This window comes from Balaenoptera borealis, assembly GCF_965194805.1.
Source record: "Balaenoptera borealis genome assembly, chromosome: 5".
Lineage (NCBI taxonomy): Eukaryota > Metazoa > Chordata > Mammalia > Artiodactyla > Balaenopteridae > Balaenoptera > Balaenoptera borealis.
The window spans coordinates 78,822,570-78,831,688 of record NC_138862.1 but is presented as its reverse complement, the minus strand read 5'-3'; the positions used below and the strand labels follow the sequence as shown (position 1 = coordinate 78,831,688).

Here is a 9,119-nt window from a genome sequence, read left to right as displayed (position 1 = left end):
TGTACTCACAAGCATAGGCATTACACTGGAGGACAAAGGAAGGGAGAAGGCAGAGGACTCACTCAGCTCCATGAGTTACATTTGAGACTGGTTTATTGATTTTTTCCCTTGATATCTCTATGTTCAAAATGTCGCAGAATATTAGGTTTGCAAGGGACTTTAGCAGTCTTTGGAGCACTGGCTCTGAAGTAGGGTGAACCTGGGCATGAATCCTGATGCCATCCCTGACTTGGTGCCATAGGGCACTTTCTGAAGCTTTGTGTAACTCAGTTTCTTCATCTGGGATATGGAGGGTGATAAGAGTACCTTCACAACTTAGGATATTTTGAGGATTAAATGCCTAAGCACACACCTTACTCAATCAATTATGCCCGTTAGTATTCACTACCTCTTTCCTACCATCCCCATTCCCAAATCAGATGCTTCACGTCTCTTACAGATTCACCCTTCATTGTTCTCTTGTTCTGGTCTTGCATCCCTTTGGTGTCCAAGATGTCAGTCCCTTCTAAGGCAGCCCATTCTCTTCTGTATGACTCTGTGAATTGGTTTTTCCTTATATTAATCACAAATCTCACCCCTACCTTGAGCCCTTCTTCTGGGACACACAACAAAAGTCGAATTGGGTGGTAGCCCTTTGGTATTTGGAGAGGCTATCAAGCACCCTGCAAACATTCTCTACTCTCATTCAGCACCTCTTATACCTTCAGCTTCCTATTCTGGTGTAGCTTTTTTTTTTTTTTTTTTAATTTTTAAATTTTATTTTATTTTTTTTTTATGCAGCAGGTTCTTATTAGTCATCCATTTTATACACATCAGTGTATACATGTCAATCCCAATCGCCCAATTCATGCCCCCCACCGCCGCGGCTTTCCCCCCTTGGTGTCCATATGTTTGTTCTCTACATCTGTCGCAATTTCTGCCCTGCAAACCGGTTCATCTGTTCTGGTGCAGCTTTGAGCCCCCCTACTAGCCTGGCAGCTCTTCTCGGACTTGCTTGGGGTGTGTCCATGCCACATCGAGCACAGTATTTGGAGGGGGCATGTTATCAGCTGGGTCCTATCTGGTGATGAGTGATGTTTTGCCAGACTACATCAAGCTTTACAGAATAGACGTCTCCTTGGGAAATTTAAAGATAGCAATTTTCAATAAATCACATGATGCTTTAAATTCAGTGCGGGAGGGAAGCTTCATGCCTCCAGGTCTTTGCATCATTTTGTGGAGAAAAATCATTATTTCAAGGAAGTTGATGCCCTCGTTGTGCAACTATTCTGTAAATAGGAAGTTTTATAAATTTTACTGGATGTGCTCCAAGCAGGAATCACAGGCACAGAAGGTATATGAAACACCAGAGTCCTGGGACATAATATTCTTTCAACATTTGAAGAGTACTTTGGAAGATCAGGACAACATGGGGGAAGAAATTCTACTCATTCATTCATTGATTCATTTAGTCTCTTAAAAATTATTTGTGTGCCAGACACAGTGCTAGGCACTAGGGATGTAGTGGTAAACAATCCATTCCTGCCACAAGGAAGCTGGCAGACAGATTAAGCCACAATTTATTATTTATTACTCACTTCAAAGCTTCCATACGTGTAATGAAGGAAGAAAACAGGCTTCTAGCGGATAATAAGATCGGGCCCTGACTTAGATGTGGTAGGGCATCAAGGAATGCTTCTCTATGCTGTATTTAAGTGGACACCTGAGAGCTGAGTAGGAACAAGAATGGGAGAGACAGGAAAGTGCATGCGCAAAGTCCCACAGGCGAATGAGCTCGGAGGGTTTGAGGAACTGGGAGAAACAGAGTGACCAGAAGGAGTGATCGGGAAGGGCTTTGACCATGTGGCCCCACTAAGGATGGTTCTCCAAGGCCAGAGGGAAAAACAGTGCATTTCAGGCAAAAGGGGCAGCACACACACACACACACACAGAGGGGTCTGAAAGGGCACTCCAGGTCTGAGAGAAGCTCCATCCATGCCCCTTGTGTGTGTTGGCGAGAAATTAAGGGCGTGGCCAGAAATAGAGGGGGAGGCGGGGCCATGTCATAACTGGCTTCATAACCTATGCTGAGGGATTGCTTATATCTGGAGACGCCATGGAAGCACTGAGGATGCTCTAAATTGTCTTTTAATTTTTAAAAATCATATCTATTTCCTCAACTTGTTCGAAAGCTTGTAGGAGGAGGGCAGGGGTATGCCTTTTATCTCTCTGTATCCTACTCCCCACCTCCAGGCTCAATGAATGTCATTTAAATTAAATTCCATCTCCTCTTTGCCACTTTGTTCCCAGCTCTGATCCATGATCTAGGGTAGCTTTCACTTTGTGATTCTCTGTACCTCGTCGTGACATGATGCTAAGGTCCCTTGTCATGAGGAGTCTGCAGCTTCTGAAGACCCCAGAGGATCTGACTTCAGCCTTGCATGGTGCTTGCGACTTGCTCCTGCCTTCTGATGCAAGGGTTTCACCCAAAGGTGTGAAGAATGAGTCACCCCATGATGCAGGTTATTTTCAGCTGCCAGTTGGCCATTTCTTATTGAGATCACAGAAATCTGAGGCTTGTTAGACTGTTTAGCCCAGCACTGAGGCTCAGTGGAGAAACTCATTAGCTCCATTTAATTAGGGAAACCAAACACTTCCAAACTTACTTTACTCTCAGCCTGCTTCCCACTACCTCATTAATATATTTAAAAAAATTTTGCACTTTTAATGTAGTAATGATTTCCTTAATCCTTTCAGCATCAGAACTCTGTAGATTCAAGTTATTTAGCTAGACAACAAGTAGGACAATTAGACAAGTGGTAGTATGAATTGTTTGTGACAATATCTTTTGGTATTACTAAATAGCAGTTTTTTGGACTCAGTTTTCTGTGTACAATCCAGACAAAGGCAGTCTTCCAGGTTTAGTCTTACACTATTGCAAATATTAAGAACATCTTTATTTTTTTCAGAGCATTTTACAGTTTTCAAAGAGCTTTTACATTAATCACTGATTCTCATAAAATGCTGAAATCAAGTGGGGCAGGTGGAGTCGTCTCCATTCAACAGATGAGAATAATGGGGCTCAGAGCAGAGAAAAGATGTCTCAGGATGACGGTTATCTGCATCAGTTCTCTCCATCCCTACCACTGCCACTCCCCGCCCCCCACCCTTAGGCTGGTAGAGGGTTGACAATGAAGACACAGATTTCAGGCTCAAGTGGCTTGAGATACAGTTCTATCAGTAACAGAAATGGGGATGACTGATTCTCTGTGAAAGATTCTAAATTCAGTTTAGGATGTACTGAGTTTCAGTCGACTAGAGGACCCAGAGCTGGATGGGTATGTGTATGGCTTTGTCTCTCAGCTGCTCCAATACCGCACAAGCACTGTCTTCTCAACCCGGTGGGGATCAACGTTTTTCCTAAGTCAGAATCATTTCAAGTTTGCCTGAAAGCTGACAGTTAGACAGCAGTCTCTTCATCCATCCTAACTATATTCTTGTGATCCACTGCTCTTCTACTTAGGCTGACCCCAACACAGATTTGGGTGTAGGTGACACTGATTTGATGCAGTGCTTTCATATTCTTTACCTCATTAGATGCTCACAGCGCTTCTGTGAGATGTGACTTCTTATTTCTGTCACATCACTTAGGATTGAGGCTCTGTTAAGGTGTGAGGTTTATTCAAGGGCAAAGAGCCAACAGTGGACACTGGAGGCTTAAACCCTGGACCTCTGTCTCCAACATTATAGCTTATTCTACTGTTTCCAGTGCAGCTCCCCGGCCCTTCTACTTTTCCCTTCCCTTTCCTCTCTCCGCAGCTTTCCCATCCTCCTTTAGGAATCTTCGGGAACTCTTTCTGCAGTCTTCCAACAAGACCTGGTTTCTAGAAAGTGTCTCATATCAGTCACACATATTTTAGTAAGAGTTTGAAACTTTGAGTTCCCTCTCCTAAAGGTATACGTACTTTCGTATTTTTAGTTTTTGGTCTGCAGCTGCTGTATCTTCTCCCCACTTGCTGTAAAGAATACTTCCTGAGCACTTACTATGCTCCTGGCACTGGGGATACAATGATGAACAATCTGACCTCACCCACATCCTCCTGGATTTAACACACTTGGGGCAAGAAAGCTGTTTCCTGTAAGTGGACTTCTGAGATCCGCATACCTCATAGGCAGCCATTTATTCCTACAATTTTAAAGAGCTTTTAGCCTTTAATTTGGGGGTTAGGGAAATTTAGCCAAACACTCTGCCAGGTGACAAATAGGCAATGAAAGAAAAAGGGACATGAAATACAGATGTGACATCATGCACCAAAATGAAGAAGCAGGAGGTTCTGCTGTCAAACTGAGCATTCAGTGTAACTGGGGATGCTTCTCAATAGCCCTGGGAACAGATAACATTTTGACAAGTTCATAAGGGTTTCCCCTTTGAATAAAGGGGTTTACTTGGCATCCTAATACAGGACTAAACACTGAAGCCAGGAAATGATGAGTTTTATCTAGGTTCCTGCTGAAATTTTGAAACAGATCATTACACAACTGATCTGTGGGCATTTTGAAGAAAAGGCACTGATCACTAGAAGTTCATGCAAGTGTACCACTAACGGGTCATGCTAGACACACCACATTTTCGTTTCTTATTGTGCCATGAAATTGGTGAATCAGCAGGATGAGGAAGTTTTAGCAACGGACTTCGCACGGCTTCCTGTGATGTGATTTTGCATAAGATGGTGACATATGAGCAGGATCGTGTCATGTATTCACTAGTTTTACAGTTAGGTAACAAAAATGTCTCTTAAGGGTTGCTAACAGCTCCATGTTGGCTAGAAAGAGATCCCTGGTGAGGACCAAAGGCTTTTTTTCAATATTTTTTATTCATGACTTGAAAGGTTCTCTAGAAGGAGAAATGTCCACATTTGCAGATGACACCAAACTAAGATGAAAAGCAAATGCCACAGACTGGCACAAAGAGATGGCTTTGTACATACAGTGGAAGGAGGCCTAGCCTTGGAGGAAGGCTGGGTTGACCTTGTCTCTTTTCTCTGACCCTTATCGGCAAGGTAACATTGAACAGGGGTTAATCTCTGCTGGTTCAGTCTCATTACCTATAAAGAAACAATATAGTTGCTTGCCCTTTCAGTTCAATATGAGTATCTAAAAAGAAGCCTAATATGATGCTTGGCATATATTTTTAATAAATTAATGCAATATTAGTAACAATAATGAAGCTTCAGTATCTAAAATGATCTAGAACCTCTAGAACATGAGACTGAAACCAACATGATGAAATAAATCAAAACTTAGGTATGTGTATGCTGGTGGTGTTGGAGGTATCAGGACTAAATTTACAATACTCAAAGCTTCTAAGAACCCACAAGGACTCAGAGGCAAAAAATATACAAATCAATTTTCACTGCAAAGTAAAGGAGCTGTTGCAGTGGAGGATTACTGGATTGAATGTCAATATTATGACATAGTATGAGTGTGTTTCGTGTTTGGTAGTTGCAATCATTGTTGCTTTTGTTGTGGTCATCCATTTACAATGCTTGGGGTCAGTTGATTTATCTCTTGTAAAAATAAAATACAGTGTGTGTGTGTGTGTGAAAAAAAAATCCAGTGAACACTCTCTGGGGATGTAATAACTGATTAATTTATTTTTCTTTGGGGAGAAGGGAGCCTCCCATTCCATTTCCTCATCTCCCCTCCAGAGGTAACCACTATCGTAAATTTGTCTACCATTCACCATTTTCTTGCTTAAGAAGAAATTGGACCAAACATGAATATATCTCCATGAAAAAAAAAAAAAAGCTTCTAAGAAGAGCTCAGCGTATGTTAGGCACTTAAATAATGTGTGTTAATGATGGCTTAATTAGCTGTGTGTGTTTGAAGAGGAAAAGCACACAGGAGGATTTTATATTGATATTATATTTGTCTGATGTCTTCCTACATTTGAAGGGCTGCTGTGTTGAAGAGAATAGGAACGTATTTATTCTGCATTGTTCTAAAGAGAAAAACCAGGCCCAAACTGGTGGGCGTTAAAAGGAAAGAAACTTCAGATGACATTAGAAAACGTTCTGTGGCAATAGAGCGTTCCAATAATGCATCCTGGTGATTTGACAGACAGTGGACCTTCTATCCTATGAGCTGGTTTTCCCTGGACTGGCTGAAATAAGGCCAGTGCTAGTTGCAAGGGGTGGGGTGGGGACCATGGAAGCAGATTTCATTTGTGCATCACCATTGCTGAATGCCAGTTGTGCACTGGCCACTGAGTCAAGTGCTGAGGGCCAAAGTAAAAGTGTGTGGGTCCCACTTTCAATGAGGTCGCAGCTACTTGGGGAGAAGAAGAAGCCCCTAAGTCTCCTTGGGGGGACTGAGGAAGACTTCTCACAGGATGCCACCTTCAGGCAGAAACTTGGAGGATTGGTAGGCGTTTTCCAAGCAGGCGGGCATTCCATTAAGAGAGCATAGTCAGTGCCGAGTTTAGATGTCTGAGATATCATAATGTGTCATCAGGAAGACAGTTATTTCTGGGAGCAGACGCTGACAGGAAGGCAAGGGTTAGAGCATGAAGGATGGCAATGCCTTGCAAGGCGTGTCAGGTCTCAGGCTCCTTCCCTCTGCATCTGCTGTATCATGTGCATATCCAGGTTAGAGCACGGATCCCACTACACTATAATTGCTTATGGGTGGGCTTCTCCATGCGCTGTGAGCTCCCTGAGGACAGAGACCATGTCTGATACAAACGGGTATCTTCATGGCCTCCCCCGAGCTTGCCCCAGCTTATAGACTCAGTTAGATCTTATTGAATGAAAGACTAAATAAATAAAAGCAAAACGGCTCTCATTTAAGGGATGGGTCCTGACATGATTTATGAAGAGCTTTTGGATTCTTTAGATGTTTCTGAAGCCATGCTGAGTGTAACACCAAGAATTACTCCTAGGGAGCTGTGTCTTCTGCAGGGTATTTCTGTTAATGCTTGTAGTGATTGCTAGCATTTATTTAGTGCACCTTGAACTGGTACTGTGCTAAACACTTTTTTTTAAATTAATTAATTAATTAATTTATTTTTGGCTGTGTTGCGTCTTCGTTTCCGTGTGAGGGCTTTCTCTAGTTGTGGCAAGCGGGGACCACTCTTCATCGCGGTGCGCGGGCCTCTCACTATCTCGGCCTCTCTTGTTGCGGAGCACAGGCTCCAGACACGCAGGCTCAGTAGTTGTGGCTCACGGGCCCAGTTGCTCCGCGGCATGTGGGATCTTCCCAGACCAGGGCTCGAACCCATGTCCGCTGCATTGGCAGGCAGATTCTCAACCACTGCGCCACCAGGGAAGCCCTGTGCTAAACACTTTACATGTCATTTAACTAGCACAACATCCCTCTGAGGTATGTAGATACTCTCCCCATGCTATAGATGAGGAAGCAAGGATTTGGAGAGGCTAAGCAATTCACCCCTGGTCACACAGTTAGGACGTGGCATAGCCAGCATTGACCCAGGTCTGCTGACTCCAGAGCTTGAGTGTTAAACCACCCTGCTATCCACTGAATGAGGCATGTCACCCAGGGCGGGGCAGAGTTAACCAGTGAGTCCCATCTCCAGGGAAACCCCCTTAGAAGTGAGAGCCTTGCTTGGTTAAAAGAAGCTGAACTCTCCAGAATCTTCTTGACTCACATCCCATTATAAATTCTGCTCTAGCAGTGAAGAAAGGAGAAGTCTGTAAGAATAGGACGAGTTTAGAGGCGCTAGAGCATCTTAGATGATGGCAGAAACAACATAGAAGCTTTCAAAGTAGCAAGAAGGGAAGGCTCCTGCCTTCCTGGACTGTAGTGAGGAGAGAGGCTCACAGAAACAGAAGGACGTGAAAAGGTGAGGCCCCTTTTGCCCCTGGGCGTTTTTAGTCTGGGACCTTCTTTGGAGATGTTTCTCATTGCTTTTCATTTGGACTGGGGATGTCTTCCATGTGGGAGCCCTTTGCTTCTGAGAAGCTCCAGAGCAGAGCACAGGGTCCCCAGGTAAAGAGGGGAGGTGCTCTACGCTCAGAGTGCCTCAGGTCTCCTGAGCTGACCATCCCAGTGCTCTCAAGTGGGGAAGGCAGGAACCCCAGGAAGACGCTGTCTTCAGAAGTCAGCCTGCAGGTTTGGCTGACTTTGGCTTGCTGCCTGGGTCTGGCAGACGGGGGTGGGCAGGAGGTTAAAGAACCTCAACAGATGGCAGCGATCAGTGGGTGTTGGTGGCCATTTTTCCTAAGTGCTGAAAAGATGGTCACCTTGTGCCTGTGACGATTGAACTCAACTCCAAGTTCCTCCGTCCTTCCTAGAACACAGAGGAGCATAATCCTTTCTCAGCCTCCAGGAGGAATGTTTTCAGAGAGAGGCAGTATCGAGGGAATGCAACGGCTGCCTGAGGTTCTGATTCAGCGATGTGACTTTTGCCCAGTCACAAGCCCTGATGTCTGCAGAGATTTGCTTGTCGGTCTCCAAGGGCAGAGATGAAAGGCAACTTGCCCTAAACCCTTCCCCTCCCTTCTGATTGGTATCCACACACTGCCATCTGGTGGGAACTGCTGGTCACTGCAATTTGAATGAGAACGTTTACTCAACAAACGCTTAGAAGGGGCCAGGCTGTTCTCCCGTTTGTTACGAAGCAGTAATGAACAAAACATGGTTCCTGCCTTTGAAGACTTCCCAGTCTAATGGAAGCACTTGACATGTTAGCAAGTAATTTTAACTTAAAAAGCACCATTTTAGGAGTGTAAAGTGTAAGTTGTTAGGTAGTCTGGTTGGTAAGTAAGGAACGTGGGAAAGAAGCTATAGACAAAAAGCTGGAAGAAGTTTGAGGCCAGACCACGAAGGACCCTGAATGTCTGAGCAAGGCAATGAGTCCACTCAAGATGAGTTAGCAGGAAAAGATGGGATCAGATTTCGGTGGTAAAGTAATATAGACAACAGGTGTCTGTACGTATGACTTTAAGCATCTGGACCCTCTTGTTATTTGAAATCATCTATGGAAATCCATTACGTGAACAAGGTGAAGCCATAGATATTCAGATTGAAGCAGAAGTGACAGTCCAGAGCCTGAAGAATTGTCTCCCATCTCCCATCTCCCATCCTTGGTATATATGGATGCTCTGGGGCAATATTAAGGC

At 44.1% G+C, this 9,119-nt stretch overlaps 1 protein-coding gene across 1 annotated transcript in view; it reads left to right on the top strand.

Annotated features, from left to right (window-relative positions):
• The window catches only part of TPRG1 (tumor protein p63 regulated 1), a 376,146-nt gene that overhangs the window by 196,267 nt on the left and 170,760 nt on the right, over window positions 1-9,119 (top strand). The window lies entirely within an intron of this gene.